Genomic DNA, 11,897 nt, shown 5'->3' with positions numbered 1-11,897 from the left:
AGCATAGCCAGACTATATGATTTTGTAGGGATAACTTTCTTTGGCCTTGTTATTTTGAAAGTTCATGATTACTTTGCTAGTTTGCTTGTAGTATTACTGTTTTCATGTCAATAGCAAACTATTGTTTTGAATCGTACGGATCTGAACATTCATGTCACGTGAAAGAAGTTGCAAAGGACAACTATGCTAGGTAGGATTCCACATCAAAAATTCATTCTTTATCACTTCCCTACTCGAGGACGAGCAGGAGTTAAGCTTGGGGATGCTTGATACGTCTCCAACGTATCTATAATTTTTGACGGTTTCATGCTATTATCTTGTCAAACTTTGGATGTTTTGCATGATGTAGAGGATAATCTCAAACTGGGAAAGGTCAGCACATGGCAGAACCCAAAACCAAGCACTTCTCCCATTGCAAGAATCATAGATTTAGTTGGCCAAACAAAACCCAAGACTCGGATTGGGGGCTTGTTGGCTAAAATCATAGATCAAGGATATCAAATCATGCATATAAGAAATCAGCAAAGACTCAAATACATATCATAGATAATCTGATCACAAGTCCACAATTCATCGGATCTCGACAAACACACCGCCAAAGAAGATTACATCGGATAGATCTCGATGAAGATCGTGGAGAACTTTGTATTGAAGATCCAAGAGAGAGAAGAAGCCATCTAGCTACTAACTACGGACCCGTAGGTCTGAAGTGAACTACTCACGAGTCATTGGAGGGGCGATGATGATGATGAAGAAGCCCTCCAACTCCAAAGTCCCCTCCGGCAGGGCGCCGGGAAGGGTCTCCAGATGAGATCTCGTGGAAACGGAAGCTTGCGGTGGCGGAAAAGTATTTTCGAGGCTCCCCTGATTTTTTGCGGAATAATTGGGAATTTATAGGCCAAAGACCTAGGTCTGGGGGCGGCCAGGGAGGCCCCAAGCCTGCCCACCGCCGCCTCCCCCTGTTGGCGGAGTAGGGGCTTGTGGGCTCCCAGGAGCCCACCTGGCTTGGCCCAAAAGCCCCCTGGACTTCTTCCATTCGGGAAAAATCATTTTGGGGTTTTTCTTCCGTTTGGACTCCGTTCCAAAATCAGATCTGAAAAGAGTCAAAAACACAGAAAAAACAGGAACTCGCACTTGGCACTGAATTAATAAGTTAGTCCCAAAAAGATATAAAAAGGTACATAAAACATACAAAGAAGACAAGATAACAACGTGAAACCATCAAAAATTATAGATACGTTTGAGACGTATCAAGCATCCCCAAGCTTAACTCCTGCTCGTCCTCGAGTAGGGAAATGATAAGAATGAATTTTTGATGCTTTCATGCTACCTAACATAGATGTCCTTTGTAATTCCTCTTATGTGACGTGAATATTCAGATCCATTAGATTCAAAACAATAGTTTGCTATTGACGTGGAAACAATAATCGTTCAAGCAAACTAGCAAATTAATCATGAACTTTCAAAATATCAAGGCGAAAAGAAAGTTATCCCTACAAAAGCTTATAGTCTGGCTATGCTCTACCATCATTGCACAACGAGTTTAAATCATGCACAACCCCGGTATTGGCCAAGTAATTGTTTCACACCTTTACTTTCTCAAACATTTTCAACTCTCACGCAATACATGAGCGTGAGCCATGGTTATAGCACTATAGATGGTGTGGAATGTGGTGGGGGTTGCAAGACAAAAAGGAGAAGATAGTCACATTAACTAGGCATATCAATGAGCTGTGGATATGCTCATCAATAGATATCAATGTGAATGAGTAGGGATTGCCATACAAATGATGCACTAGAGCTACAAGTATGTGAAAGCTCTTCAAGAAAACTAGTGGGGTCCATCCAACTTGCTTGCTCACGAAGACCTAAGGCAATTTTGAGGAAGCCTATCATTGGAATATACAAGCCAAGTTATATAATGATAATTTCCTACTAGCTATATGGTGGTGACAAAACGAGAGACTCTCAATCATGAAGATCATGGTGCTCAAAATGCACAAGTGTGGAAAAAGTGCTAGCATTGTCCCTTCTCTCTTTTTCTCTCATTTTTTTATTTTAGTGGGCTCTTTGGCCTCTTTTTTATGGGCTTCTTTGGCCTCTTTTATTTCCTCACATGGGACAATGCTCCAATAATGATGATCATCACACTTTCAACTCAAAACTTAGAGCAACTATGACTCTATATGGAATGCCTTCGGTAGTGTACCGTGGCAATGATCTAGCATGGCATAGACATTAATGGAAACATCATGGTAGCTATCTTACGGTCATGCAGTGGCAATGTAGACGTGGTGGCACATATCATGGTGGTAGTTGCATGGCAATATATCTCGGAATGACTTTGAAAAAGCCATAGTAGGTAGGTATGGTGGCTGTTTTGAGGGAGGCTAATGGTGGGTTTTGTGCACCGGCGAAAGTTGCACGGCACTAAGAAGATAGTGATGGTGGAAGGTGAAAGTGCATCTAAACCATGGACTCAACATTAGTCATGAAGAACTCATATACTTGCTGCAAAAAATTTATTAGTAATCGAAACAAAGCATTCAACGCATACTCCTAGGGGAAGGGTTGGTAGGTCTAAACCATCGCGCGATCCCGACCACCACAAAAAAGATGACAATCAATATACTACCCATGCTCAGACTTCATCACATAGAGGTTCACCATATGTGCATGCTATGGGAATCACTAACTTCAACACAAGTATTTCTAGATCCACAACACCTTACTAGCATGACTTCAATATTACCATAACCACAACTCAAAACTAATTGAGATGAATCAAACTTCTCTAACTATTCAATGCACATGAAGGTGGAAGTTTTCATATCCCTTTGGATAACTACCCCTTTTGAGACTACTTTCAAAGCATAGATCAACTACCAAGCCACGCACCGCTGTGCTCTAAAAGATATAAGTGAAGCACATCTGAGCTGAATTGTCTACCAAAAGATATAAGTGAAGCTCGACAAAATCACGGTGAGTGCATGTCTCTCTCTCTAGGTGTGCAGCAAGGATGATTGTGTCACAAAAAAAATACTCCTACGATACAATACGCTCCAAGAAAAAACACATAACATGTGGTGAATAAAAACATAGCCCCAAGTAACGTTACCGATGGATTGAAGACGAGAGAGGGGATGCCTTCCCAGGGCATCCCCAAGCTTGAGCTCTTGCCACTCTTTATCTCTTTGTCCATAAGAACTTCACCCAAAACTTGAAAACTTCACAACACGAAACTTAAAGAGAAACTCGTGATAACATTAGTACAAGCAAGCAAACCACCACTTCCTTAGGTACTGTAGCAAACTTAAATTCTACTTGTGCTGATGTTGGGTTACTGTACTTTCAATTTTCCATGGCTAATACCCCCCGATACTATCCATAGTTTCATCAAAATAAGCAACCAACACAACAAAAACAGAATCTGTTAACACCAGACCAGTCTGTAGCAATCTGTATGTTTTGTATACCTCTGGTACTTCAAAACTTCTGACAAATTACGACAATCTGAAAATTTTGCATAGCAATCAGAAGCAAAAAGAATCAATTCAAAATCTCTTACAGAAAAAAAATTAAAATTATTTTCGTGAGCAGAAAGTTTCTGTCTTTTCCAGCATGACCAAACGATCATCCTCAAGACTAATCATAACGGTTTTTCTTGGCACAAACACAAAAAGAAACACAAAAAACACAATCATAACAGAATTATGGAAGTGTGGAAAACACAAAACAGAAAGAAAAAGGATAGATTCGTTGGGTTGCCTCCCAACAAGCGTTTTTGTTTAACGCCCTTAGCTAGGCATTCATTCAATGATGCTCACACAAAAGACAAGAATTGAAGCACAACGAGAGCATCATAAAGCATGTGAAAATCACAACTAAGTCTAACATACTTCCTATGCATAGGAATTTTATAGGAAAAAAGATTGTCAAGACAACCAATCGCTGCCATATGCAAGGAAGAAGAAAGAGACAAGAGCAATCTCAACATCACGAGAGGTGATTTGGTAACATGAATGTTTCTACCAAAATATTTTCCTCTCTCATAGCAATTACATGTGGGATCATATTCAAATTCAACAATATAGCTATCCCATAGGATGTTCTTTTCATGATCCACATGCATGCAAAGTTGATGCTCTTCAAAAATAGTGGGATTATCATCAAATAAAGTCATGAATTCTCCAATCCCACTTTCAGTATTGTTGCAAATATCATATTCATCATGAGGTTTGAACAAATTTTCAAGATCATAAGAAAGATCATCACCCCAATCATGATTATTGCAACAAGTAGTGGACAAAGCAAAACTACAATCCCCAAGCTTAGGGTTTTGCATATTTTTAGCATGATTGTCGCTAATAGGATTTATAGTGAAATCATTGCAATCATGCTTTTCATCCAAGGAGCCCTCGTGAATCACTTCATGAATTTCTTCCTCACAATTTTCAGATTCACGCATCTTACGCAAAACTCCAAAGAAATAGTCAATTGCCCTCAACTCAATAGCAATTTGTTCCACACGAGTGGGTCTCTTAAAGAGACTAGCAAGTGGATGAGGATCCACATCACTAGATTTTCAGCAACCGAAGATGCAAGCATATTGAGGGCACATGGCACACAAGCGAACAAAAAGCAAGCGAGAGAAAAGGGCGAACGAAAAAGGCAAAGGAGAAAGGCGAATTAAAACGGCAAATGTGAAGTGGGGGAGAGGAAAACGAGAGGCAACTGGAACAAAAGTAAATGCAAGAGAAGAGTTTGTGAGACCTACTTGGATAGATCTTGATTTCTCCTCCCCAGCAACGGCGCCAGAAATACTTCTGATGTTTGCTCTGTATCCCTCGCAGCGGCGCCAGAAATAGTTGCGTCGACGGCACCAGGAATCCTTCAGCTACGGCTACGCCTTAAGGGGCTTCCTAGGCAAGTATGCAAAGGATTTCCCCCGTGGACTTGGAGCCTTATGTTGGTGTTCCCTCGAAGCGGAAAGGGTGATGTAGCACAACGACGGTAAGTAGGTATCAATCCGGCAGAGGAGTATCGCAAGATCCTGCACAAACACAAAAGCTTGCACCCAACGCTATGAAGGGGTTGTCAATCCCTTATAGATTGTTTGCCAAGTGAGAACTGAAAGCAACAACGTAACAAAGCAAAGTAAAAGCGGAGATGTAAACGATGGATGTGAATAGACCCGGGGGTCGTAGTGTTTACTAGTGGCTTCTCTCATGAAAGCAAGTAGACGGTGGGTGAACAAGTTACTATCGAGCAATTGATAGAACTGTGCAGAGTCATGACGATATCAATGCAATGATTATTCCTATAGGCATCACGTCTGAAACAAGTAGACCGATACTTTCTGCATCTACTACTATTACTCCACACGTCGACCGCTATCCAGCATGCATCTAGTGTATTAAGTCCATAAGAACAGAGTAACGCCTTAAGCAAGATGACATGATGTAGAGGATAATCTCAAACCAATGATAAAAAACCCCATCTTTTTACCCTTGATTGCAACTGCTTGATGTGTGCCTTGCTGCCCCTACTATCACTGGGAAAGGCACCACATGGCAGAACCCAAAACAAAGCACTTCTCCCATTGCAAGAATCATAGATCTAGTTGGCCAAACAAAACCCAAGACTCGGAGAGACTTACAAGGATATCAAATCATGCATATAAGAAATTAGCAAAGACTCAAATATATATCATAGATAATCTGATCACAAGTCCACAATTAATCGGATCTCGACAAACACACCGCCAAGAAGATTACATCGGATAGATCTCCATGAAGATCATGGAGAACTTTGTATTTAAGATCCAAGAGAGAGAAGAAGCCATCTAGCTACTAACTACGGACCCGTAGGTCTAAAGTGAACTACTCACGAGTCATTGGAGGGGCGATGATGATGATGAAGAAGCCCTCCAACTCCATAGTCCCCTCCGGCAGGGCGCCGGGAAGGGTCTCCAGATGAGATCTCGCGGAAACGGAAGCTTGCGACGGCGAAAAAGTATTTTCGAGGCTCCCCTGATTTTTTGCGGAATAATTGGGAATTTATAGGCCAAAGACCTAGGTCAGGGGGAGGCCAGGGAGGCCACAAGCCTGCCCACCGCCGCCTCCCCCTGGTGGCGGAGTGGGGGCTTGTGGGATCCCTGGAGCCCACCTGGGTTGGCCCAAAAGCCCCCTCGACTTCTTTCGTTCAGCAAAAAATCATTTCGGGGTTTTTCTTCCGTTTGGACTCCGTTCAAAAATCAGATCTGAAAAGAGTCAAAAACACGGAAAAAACAGGAACTGGCACTTGGCACTGAATTAATAAGTTAGTCCCAAAAAGATATAAAAAGGTACATAAAACACACAACCTCAGAAGGCGTGGCAGCCACCGCCCTACCTCTCCCGCGGCCATGTGTACCTTTAGTACAACATAAATACCAACATGAGTAATAAAATGTATATAAATACCAATATGCATACAACATGAGTACAACATAAATACCAACATGAGTACAACGTGTACCTTTAGTACCTCTCGGCTTCGCGGGGGGTCGACCTCCTCTCACGGGGGGCGCTCCTTGCATAGTAGAGAGCAACGCTCTCCGAAGAGGCGAGGCAGGAATGGAAGTACCCACCCCATCACCCGCCGACGAAGAAGGAGCCGCGGAGTGCTTTCGACCCTTTCCCACCATCTTTCAACACCTGTCATGACAAAGAGTAAATGAAATTAGTACAACATAAATACCAACATGAGTAATAAAATGTATATAATTTAAGTGTATCATTGTCATAAATACCAACATGACTAATAAAAATTGAATACCTAACATGAACTCAAAATTTATATATAGTATAATAGTTGAATACCTAACATGAACTAATAACAATCGTGCTCGTCTATATATGCTTCGGGGTCAATAAATGCATCATGATCATCACTATCATCAATAAATGCATCATCATCATCACTATCACGAAGAACATGTGGAAGGCCACCATTATGTAATCGGTCAAGAAGTGACTGGTCATCCGCAGCAGTAACCTCTTGTTCTTCCAGCTCTTCTTGTTCGGGCTCAGGGGTTAAGACGGATTCACTGTCGCTGTCTACTTCAATGTTCTGGGGTGAAGTAGAGCAGTTCTTGAAACGTTTCTTGGACATACGTGTTTCTTGGAAGAATTCTCCTTCATATGTGTTTGGGTTAATGTGAGGTTCGTAATCCTCTTCATTAAGGGTAGGTGGTCTAAAATGTGGTGGCACTTCATAAACGACATCCCAACCTTTGAGATTTGGATCAGTTTGGCAGGCCCACGGTAGATCGAAAACTTGTGTCACCTGTAAACCATAATATAGACATCGGGAACATCTAAGTGGGTGTTTTGGTTGATTTCGACTAGTCCTATATGTTCATGAGTCCTTCTAGTCTCCCTCGGCTCAAACCAATAACATTTGAAGACTACGACGGTCGGTGGGTTTTCACCATAGAATAGAAGTTCATAAATTGCTTCAACTCTTCCATAATACTCGGTGTCTCCTTCACCGATAGCAGAGACACAACAATTTGTAGTCTTTAGGTCGGGCATAGATAGCTCTTTGCCAAAGGTACGAAAGTGATACCCGTTGATGTTGTATTTGTCAAATGAACGGACCTTATAGTCAAAACCATTAGCGACTTGTCTCAACTCGGCGCCCATAGACTCTGTATCAGCCTACAAGATTAATATGAAAGAATGGATACATTAGCCGCAAATTAGACCAAGAAATCAAATGGGCCCTTAATGGTAATTAATTACCCTTTGTTTGAACCAAGAGATGAAACCGGGATAGTCGCCTCCATGCTTTGCGAGAAGCTCATACTCTTCGACGGAATCTTTTTCGATGACCGCTCCATCCGAGAATTCGGCGACGTATCGACTATATCAAATATCCGGGAATAAGAGTAGTTCATAGCAATTAGAAGTTGCAGAACAATAAATTACCGAGAACTTACTCGATGTACGACCGCACTTCTATTAGGTTGGTGAAGATATACAAAGAAATGGTCCGCCATTCTTCGACATCCAATGATTTCCCTTTCGAAGCACCGGATGGTGCGAGCTTACCTTTGAATAGGCTGAGGTTGGATCGAACTTTTTTTGGATCGCCATCATTGTACCGAGGCTTCGGGTTATGCAAATGATGATTTTTGGCTTCGTAGTGTGCTGTCATGAAGTTTGCCGCCTCCTCAGTATTGAATGCCTCGGCCATCGATGCTTCAATTCTACGTTTATTTTTACACTTAGCTCGAAGCGTCTTCTGCATCCTCTCAGTTGAGTAGCACCATCGATTTTGAACGGGCCCCCCCATTCTTGCCTCGGTCGGGAGATGCAAAATCAAATGTTGCATTGGACTAAAGAAGCCCGGTGGAAAGATCTTTTCTAATTTGCAGATCAACTCCGGCGCCAACTCTTCCATTTCATCTAGCACGCTAGGGGATAGTTCTTTCGCACAAAGAGAACGGAAGAAATAGCTCAGCTCTGCCAGTACTAGCCATTCATCCTCAGGGATAAAGCCACGCAACATCACCGGCATTACCCGCTCAATCCATATGTGCCAATCATGACTCTTGAGCCCAAATATTTCCAATTTCTCAAGACTCGCTCCCCTCTTTAGATTCGTTGCATACCCATCGGGGAACATCAACCGCATTTTCACCCACAATAGCATTTCCCTCATAGCTGGCCTTTCAAGATTGAACCATGCCTTTGGCTTCTCTATGATTTTCTTTCCTTTCCGTTGTCGCAAGTTTTGCAACGGTCTATCACATAGAGCCTCCAGGTCGATTCTAGCCTTAGGATTATCTTTTTACTTCCCATCTATGCCGAACAATGTACCAAAAATGTCCTCCGCAATATTCTTTTCAGTGTGCATCACGTCAATGTTGTGTGGGCAAAGGAGGTCTTTGAAGTAAGGCAGATCCCATAAGCATGACTTGTGAGTCCAGGCGTGTTCCGTATTATACCCTTTGAAGTATCATGGACGCAAAGGATCAGGCTCGAGAGCGTTTAACTGATCAAGGGTGTGTTGGCCTGTTAACACAGCTGGTGTAGTGTTTTTGACAACTCTACCTTTGATGAAATTCTTCTTGCCTTTTCTGAACTTATGGTCAGGATCCAGGAATTGTCTATGCATGTCGAAGCAAGAATACTTGCAACCAGCTTGCAGCCAACGGAACTGAAGAGCTGCCTTGCATGTGGTGCACGGGAACCTTCCATGCAGACACCAGCCAGGGAATAGTGCAAACGCCGGATAATCATGCGTCGAGTACATGTACCACACATGCATTTTGAAATTTGTTTAGGTAGCCGCGTCGTAGGTCTTGATCCCATTATCCCAAGCTTCTTGCAACTCATCCTTAAGCGGCTGCATGTACACATTCATATTCTTCCCCGGATAGTTGGGCCCTGGAATTATCAACGTCAGGAAAATGTTCTTTCTTTTCATAATCTCTCCGGGTGGCAAATTTAGTGGAATGACAAATACAGGCCAACAACTATATTGTGCTGCCGTCATACCATACACATTGAACCCATCTGTGCTGATGGCAACTCTAGGTTGCCTTGGATCTTCCGATTTATCCTTATGTAATGCATCGAAGTGCCTCCACGCAAAACCATCTAAAGTGTGTACCAGCATCTTGTTCCCATCCGCATCTAGTTCGGTTCTTTTGCCCAATTTGTGCCATGTCATATGTCTGGCCGTCTCTTCGACCATGAAAAGACGTTGAAGTCTTGGTACGATTGGCAGATACCGAAGAACACTAATGGGAATTTTGGTCTGATTCTTCTCACCCATGCCGTTGTCTACCACAATATACCTGGAAGAATTGCAAATGGGGCAATAGTTCAAGGTCGCATACTCAAGCCTAAATAAGGCACATCCATTCTCACAGGCATGTATCTTCTCATAGGGCATCTTAAGTACACGGAGGATTTTCTCTGACTAGTACAGGTTTGCAGGCCGTACATGGCCTTTGGGTAGAAAGCATCCAAATATCGTCATCATCGCGTCGTAGCATTCTCTGCCTAGGTTGAATTGAGCCTTCGGAGCCATTACTTGCGCGATGGCATCCAGCTGACAAAGCTCAGTCTGCTCGTGGAGAGGATGTTTTGAAGACTCCAACATTTCATAGAAGGCCTTCGCAGATTCCTCCATCTCATCGTCCGAATCCCGAGCATCATCAAAGTCTTGCACCATGTCTTCAATCCCGGTACCATGCTCGTCGGTGCGACGACGAATCACCTCAGCTCTGGCACGTTGGTCAGACTCACCATGAAAAGTCCACACTGTATAATTAGGCGTAAAACCCCACTTCTGCAGGTGTTTACCCATTTCAAACTCTGTCTGCTTTTTCCAGTTGTCGCAGTTGGGACAGGGGCACCATGTTTTTTGCTGGCCATTTGCAAATGCGGCTCTCATAAACCCCCTGGTTTTTGTTAACCATTCATGGGTCATGTCTTTCTGACTAGGGTGACCAGTGTACATCCAAGCACGATCACTCATGTTGCCTAGCTACCTATGGGGTCACAAGAAATAAATATATAATTCATCATCTATATTCATATGCTAATCAAGTTTGTCAGTTTTATTACATCCATGCAACCTACACGCTAATAGGTAAAGATAGGTCCTAATCCCACCCGAGTATGTGTAGATTGGATTCGCTTTCCCATGCTCTGCTCGAGATACGACGCAGAATTTCGGCAGCACCTCCCCGACGTTCTCCTAATACACGTCTCGGCAATAAGCAAAGAGGATGTGTACCCGGAGAACAACAGGGACGGCACTGACGAAATTCCGCATCGGATCCGGAGCACAGCATACGGGAAAACAAACCCAATCTACACATACTCGGGCTGTCCATGGATAATGTTGGACAATTCGAAAGGATGGCGGTTATAAATATGCAAAGAAATGCATATTTATATATGTCGCCCTTCCGAACGGGAGACGCATACTGGTCACGCATACTCATGACTGAAGAAACCTATAGCTAGCAAGTTTCATCGGCATGAAGACCGGGACAGAGTAAATTAAGGGGGTAGGAGGAGAAGTCATTGGTGCTCACCAACAAACGCAAGGGCGGAGCTCGTCCAACGCACGTGGAGGTCGTCGAACAACTGCACATTGAAATTCACACGATCAACACAAATACGATGTTTTTATAATTAACATAATCGGAAAATATGAGACCTAACTCATAATTTACAAAACTATGACCCCGTGGGCCTCTGGAAGGCCGAAAAGCACCTTCTCGTTCAACAGAAGGCAAAAGAGGTGTTGAGGGTCAGGGCTTAGTGGCATCGGGAGTCAGTGTTGTCGAGGGTCGGTGGTGTCGGGTGTTGGTGGCATCGGGGGTCGGGGGGTTAGTGGCGTCGGTTGTGGGGGGTCAGTGGCGTCGGGGGTCGAGGGTAAGTGACGTCGGGTGTAAGTGGCGTCGAGGGTCGGGGGTTGCTGGCGTCGGGCGTCGGGGGACGGGAGTCGTGGGCCGAGGGTCTGGGTCGGGGGTCAGTGGCGTCGGGGGTCGAGGGTTAGTGGCGTTGAGGGTCAGTGGCGTCGGGGGTTGATGGTCGGGGGTCAGTGGCGTCGGGCGTCACGGGTCGGGGGTCGAGGGTCAGTTTCGGGGTGCTGGGGTTCCCTTTTCCTCTTCTTTCTTCTTCTCCTCTCTTCTCTTTTTCTTCTTCTTCTTCTTTTCTTCTTCTTCTTCTTCTTCTTCTTCTTCTTCTTCTTCTTCTTCTTCTTTTTTCTCCTCCTCCTCCCCCTCATCTTTTTCTCCACCTATTCTTTTTCTTCTTCTTCTTTTTCTCCTCCACATCCTCCTCCTCCTCCTCCTCCTCTTCTTCTTCTTCTTCTTCTTTTTTTCT

This window comes from Hordeum vulgare, chromosome 2H (genome assembly GCF_904849725.1).
Source record: "Hordeum vulgare subsp. vulgare chromosome 2H, MorexV3_pseudomolecules_assembly, whole genome shotgun sequence".
In the NCBI taxonomy this organism is placed as follows: Eukaryota; Viridiplantae; Streptophyta; class Magnoliopsida; order Poales; family Poaceae; genus Hordeum; species Hordeum vulgare.
This window is presented reverse-complemented; position numbering follows the sequence as displayed.